The following is a 6,034-nucleotide window of genomic DNA, read 5'->3' on the forward strand; positions in this document are numbered from 1 at the left end:
CAGAGCAGCTGTGGGGGCCCATGGAGGAGAGGGCTCTCCTAGCAACTTCTAGCCCTCTTCCTCTCACCCAGCTCTGACTCTGGCAGCAAGACCTCATTTCCTTCTTTCCCATCCAGGAGACTTCCCTCCTTCACCCCTAAGTGCACAGTTGGAAGACCATGCTCCCTGTGGAAGGAAGAGATTTCTGTAGTGGGAGGGGGTTTTCCCCTTGCTCTGGCCTGCAGTGGGGTTTGGTTCCCTGTTCCCCAGCTGGGATGGCCTGGCCTAGGGCTGCTGGCTCACACCAATTCCCCCTCCCTTCTTTTTCTACTCACCTGAAGGGAGAGGCCAGTATCTGACTTTGTGGACCACAAGTTTAGTGATAATACCCTTTGTCCTCAGTGATGGTAAAAAGGAAGGTATCCTAAGCAGGCTGCAAGGAGAGAGCTGCCCTGCCCAAGCAGAGGATTCTGGAGCAGCAGTGGGTATCCAGGGCAGCCACTAGGATTACCATGGCAACACTGAGGCAAGCGAAAGCTATGGGGAGGCGGGGCTGGAGCAGCCCCTCTTCTAGGCTGCAGCTGATTCTTGCGCTGGTCAGAGACTGGCTTGAGGGTAGGGGAGAGAGAAAGAGATACCCACTGCTGTCCTGATAGAGGGCAGTGTGCCTGTGGCCCCTTGTCAGTGGAAACCTGGTGTTCCAGGCAGGGTCTGCAAAGAGTCCAGACTGGGCAGACGGTCTGCTGGCGTGTGCAGAGGTGGTCTCTCTGGATGTGGGGAGATTTGTTTTCTCAGTCCATCTGAGGGACGGCCATGGGTTTTAGACTGCTCCAGCCTGCTTCTCTACCTGGGGTACACTGAACTATCAAAGTTAACCTAGACTAGTAATCAGGGATCAATTACTGGTCTGTGATGTACTTTCCAACTTCTCCTTGCAAAGTGCAGTCTGTTTAGAAAAGAAATGTAAGTGATTTTCTTGATCTCTGGCCCACTGAGCCAGTGTGGTCCCTCCCTCCTCAGTTCTTCGCCCCCTCCTCACTCCATCACCTCTAATCATTAGGCAAGGCTGGGTTAACCCCTTGAGTGCTAGGTCTGGGTGGCTGGGAAGTGGATGTTGCTGTTGCCTCCTCCAGACAAGCCCTCCCCCCAGCACAGCTCTCAGGAGCACAGAGCCAGCCAAGTCCAGTGCCTGCCAGCCTCCTCCCACCCTCCCTCTGGTTGCCAAATCTGACTTTGATTAGTGTGTGGAGGGGGAAGAAAGCAGGAAAATAGAATATTAAAATCTTAATTCAATTTAAAACACTGTCATTCACAGGCATGCCAAACAGTGAGATGACTAATTATTATGCAAATGAGGCAGATAGAAAAGTGATTAATAATTGCACAAATTAAAAATTATTGTAAACATCCTGTGACGAGTGATAAGTCCGATGGAGAGGCGAGGGCGGTGGGCCGGGAAGGCCATGGTGGAGCTGGCTCCTGCATCCTCATTTCCTCATTAGGGGGATTTAATTAGCACCTGATGATGGGGCTCAGTGCTGCCAGGGGTGGAGGAGTGGGTGGCCAGGGCTGGGCCTGGTTGTGCTGATCCTCAGCCCCGATCCTGCTCCTCCTCATTGACCCATGGCCAGGGGGGAAGAGGGCTGGGGGAGGGGAGGCAGGCCAGCCCCCAGGAAGGGGTGGGTGCTGCGCAAAGCTTCTCTGTTGCTCTCTGCTGCCCTATCCCAGCTGCTACCTTGGTTCTGGGCCAGTGGTGATGGTGAAGAGGCCTCTGGGTGGGCGTGTCCTGGTTCAGCCACTCAGATTCCTCAGGTCTAGTGAAGGGCCACACAGAGCACACTGCAGTGCTGGAATTTCACAGTGAGGGTGGACAGGTATATGATGCTGGCCTCGTGGTTACCCTAGGTCCAAGACTCCCTGACTCTGGGAGGCCACAGAGAAACTAAGTCAGTGTCCTGAGCCTAGTGGCTTGCCTTCTCCATGTCTAACCTGAGGCCAAGCTGCCTCCAGAGAGGGCGTGCACAGGAGCTGCTTTGGCTTGGGTTGACTTGGTTGCTCAAGGCTCAGGGCAGAGGTTGCTGAGCTCCACTGGCCCAGCAACACCACGGGTGCTTTCTAGGGCATGCAGCCATCCTGGGTCCCATCTGCTGAAGAAGGGTGGCAGCTGACGGTGATCTCCTTAACAGAGCATGCCTGCTAGCTAGAGTACAACTGCCTCCTGCCAGGCCCTGGAGCCCTGAGCCCTGAGCCTTGAGCAGGTACGGGTAGGGCAGGGCCTGGCCTAGGGTGAGGTGGCTGGTCCATCCCACTGCTCTCTCTTCCCCAGTCACCTTAAGTCTTAGGGAAATAGACTTTCATAGCTAGAGAAGACCATAGAACATGCTGGGATGTCAATGACCCGGTGAAGAGCTCTTGCCATTCAAAGGAGCAGTGAGTACTCAAAATGCGGAAGGCTTTTGGAAAGGGCTAGGGTGGGGAGACTCAGAAAAGAGAGTAGGCGTGGAGAATAGGGACGACAGCATTATTCAAGTCTTTATCTTTTCCTCAAGGATCCCAGATTTCCTAACGGCATTACCACCAATAGTTAAGAAGCTGAGGTTTTCACAGGCCGAAGCTCAGCCTGTGTGTCCCTAATTTCTCTTCCTGAGACTTGGATACATAGTTGTATTTTCCCCCTGGTGGAGGTTTGGGAATGAGGAGGAGTTCTACTTCTGTTCTGGGACTTACCCTGTTAACATGCACACGGCCTTGTCACCACGGCCAGCACTGGCTAATGTCCCCGCGACCTGGTGTCCTCTCTTCACTTCAGCTCCAGAATTTCTTTTTAGTCCCATTCTGATTCCTAGAGGAGAATGATTTTCCCTGCTGAGACACCAGTGATGTCCGCCTGAAACCTTCCGGACTCTGAAGCTGCCTCCTTCGCTGTGAGCTGTTTGGCCATAGGAACCGACCTTCCACAAGCCTCATTTTCTATCTACCCTGCCCCGGCCATGCTGACTCCTGCCCTGTGCTTCCCTGGACCCATTCTGGGTTCTTACTCTGTTCTTTCTCTTATCTTGGATCTGAGGCAGCAGAGGGTGGTGGGATGGGCACCAATTCTGTGTGACCTTGTCAAACGGCTTCATGTCTCCGAACCTGTTTCCTTGTTATTATAATGGGGAAAATACTACGACCTTATGAGATTTTTCTCTTATCCTTTCCCATAGTCCTCCATTCATTCAATTGATACAACACTTTGTACCAAGTGCTGGGGATGCTAAGCTGTGGACAGACAGTCTTAAGGACTCATTGGGAGACAGACAAGGGAATAGCATGTGCAGAGGCCCAGAGGAATAGGAATTTAGAAAGGAGTTTGGGATGACCAGAGGATAGATTGTGTTGGGGAGTCATAGGGCTGACGGACCTTTTATTTCATGGAATTTTGATACTAATTTGTGGGCTCTGAGGAGGCAAGAGAGGGCTTTATGCAAGATGCAAGCATGATTAGAACTGTGTTTTAGAAAGACCATTTCTGCAGCAGTGCGGAGATGGGCAAGGCTGCAGGCAGGGTCCCAAGCCAGAGGCTGTTGCAGCAATCTGCATGAGAGATGACAAACTGTGGCCACAGAGTGTGGCCTGGGAGCCACGGGAGGAGAGAGATCTGCTGTGAGGCAGAAAAGGCAGGATCTGGCCTGTGAGGGGTGAGGGAGAGGGTGGGGTCCAAAATGACGCCCAGGTTTCTGGCATGGAGAGTGCTATTCCCTGAAAAGAGGCATCCAGGGAAGGAGAGATGTCGATATTGCCCGGGGACCCTGTGGGGGTGAGGGCCAACCTGGGTGGAGTCACTCAGTGTGCAGTAGGTGTTGAATGCTTGCTTGTTGATATTGAATATGCTCAAGTTCAGGCCTCTATCTGTCTTGCTTTTTTTCCTTCTCGCTCTGACCTATCCAGGTCTGGAAAAGGAGACTGGTGCTTTCCTGGAGCTTGACCCCGACCTTCCTCCTTTCAACCTTTCGGTTAATGGATATCTGCACTGCCTGGACTATGGAGGAGGCCTTGCTGTTGATGAGGCCCCTGCACAGCCCCATCGAGTCTTACTGCCTCAGCCCTGAGAGGGCCCTTCTTGCCAACAGTCCTGCCTGCCTAGTGCCCAGGCTGTCCCCTCACCCTGGGTGCAGAGTTAGGGGCTGGGTCCTGATTTGGTGGGAGAACTGAGTTCAGACAGAGCTGTTCCTCTCTTCAGGGATGATTTTCCAAACCAGACTGCACATTTCCTAGAGCTGCCACCATGCCTGGGAGGGACAAATGGGTGGTTGCTGCTCAGTCAGGCCAGTTGCTTACCGCCTCTTTCAGGGCAGTGTGTCCCTGCTTCTGGCTTTTCTGGGCAGACTACACCCCTACCCACACATGCTCCTTGTCAAAAGTAGAGCAGCCTAGAGTATGGCACTTAGCGAAACCTATGAGTGCCCCCACAGGGAGCCTTTAATGATCCCCAAAGTTGGCATTATGTCCTTTGCAAATCCAAAGTGCCTTAGGAATGCCCAGGCATGTTCTTCTGCTCCCAGTGACACATCAGAGAATTTCCCAGTTACCTTCCACTATGTCCTCAGCAACTCTCCCTGCATTCTCGTTGTGCCCCAGTGTCTCTCCTGTGGAATTCCTGTAAGGCCTCTGGGGCTTGCGGCCACTTCCATGGCACCCGGCAGCACTCTGAAACTGCCTGTGAGCTCCTGGTAGTGCCCAGGTTGCTCCAAACATGCCGCAGTGGACTTCTAGGGACATCTCAGTGTGTGCCACGGCCTCCTGGTGTTCCCACAAGAACGTTCCAGCATGTTCCCAAGAATGCACCAGCACATGGCACCAATATCTCATTGTTCCTGCAGGATTTCCAAGAGATTCCATCAATTCCCAAAGTGCCCCCTCACCCCTTGCCAATGCCAGCTAGGGATGGTGCCTAGAGGAGGATCTGCTGTCCATCTGCTCCCTGGGCCCTGCCACCAGGAAGAGAAAGAGGTTCCCCAGTGGAAGGTGGTGGGGAATGGAAAGAGAGTGGAAACTACATTTGTTGAGTGGCAACTATGTCTCTGGCATTTTGTTTGTACAACACCTCAAGGTGGGTAGTATCCTCATGTTATAGAAACTCTTACTCAGAGAAGTGATTTTTCTGGGGTCAGTAAGTGACAAGGAACAACCTGAAGGCGGCTCTGTTGGCTCCCACTATATTCTGCCTGTCCAGGGCCTGCAGAGAACCAGGAAGGCAGATCCCAGCGGCCAGAGACACACAGGGTGGGGAAGGGAGGCAGTGGGCTCCGGGGGCCTTCCTTCCTCCACTACTTTGTTTCTTCAGTTCCCAGGAAAGAAAGGAAAGGAGTTAAGACCGGTTAAGCTTCCTTTGGAGTGAAGTGCTGGTTCCTGGGAATGTCGTGGCTCTCAGGTGGCTGCAGGTGTCGAGTCCAGCCTCTAGTTTCACACGTTCATTCAGGTTCCAGATTTTACAACCAGTGGCCCACCAGACTCACAGACTGGTCCAGATGAACCCAGTTCCAGGGCTAGCCTAAGGTTCTGGGCTCATCCCTGGGCCTGCCCTTAGCCCTGGTCACAGCCACAAATACCAGGTTCCAGGTCGTGCATCAGCCTCCCTGCCCTCATCCCGAGCAAGCTGTATATGTTCCTGCCATGCTGCCCATGTCAGCCACCCATCTGCTTCTCTCCCACTGGCTGCTTTCCCTGGCACTTGGAACATTAGCAAGGTGACTTTGACAGTGCAGACTCAGTGAGAGGGGGGATGGGAACAGCTCTGTGGGGGTAGGGGTACTGGCGGTGAGGTGGAAAGGCAGACAGGGACTAGAATGGGTCTTTCCTTCCCTGACCCATCTGGGTCCCTCTGCCCTTGGGAGCATGGATGGGAGGGCAGAGAGCCAGAGGTTGAGAGTTCGATATGGGGGAGTCTGTCCCCCCACCAAGAGCTCTGACCCCTTGCCCTTGCCTGGGGTGGGGAAGAAACCTGCTGAGACATAGGTTTCGCTAGGACACCTGGGGCTTCTCTGGTGTCCTCTCTATTCCTTCCCTCTTCATG

The sequence above is a fragment of the Pteropus alecto genome, unplaced genomic scaffold (assembly GCF_000325575.1).
Source record: "Pteropus alecto unplaced genomic scaffold, ASM32557v1 scaffold224, whole genome shotgun sequence".
Lineage (NCBI taxonomy): Eukaryota > Metazoa > Chordata > Mammalia > Chiroptera > Pteropodidae > Pteropus > Pteropus alecto.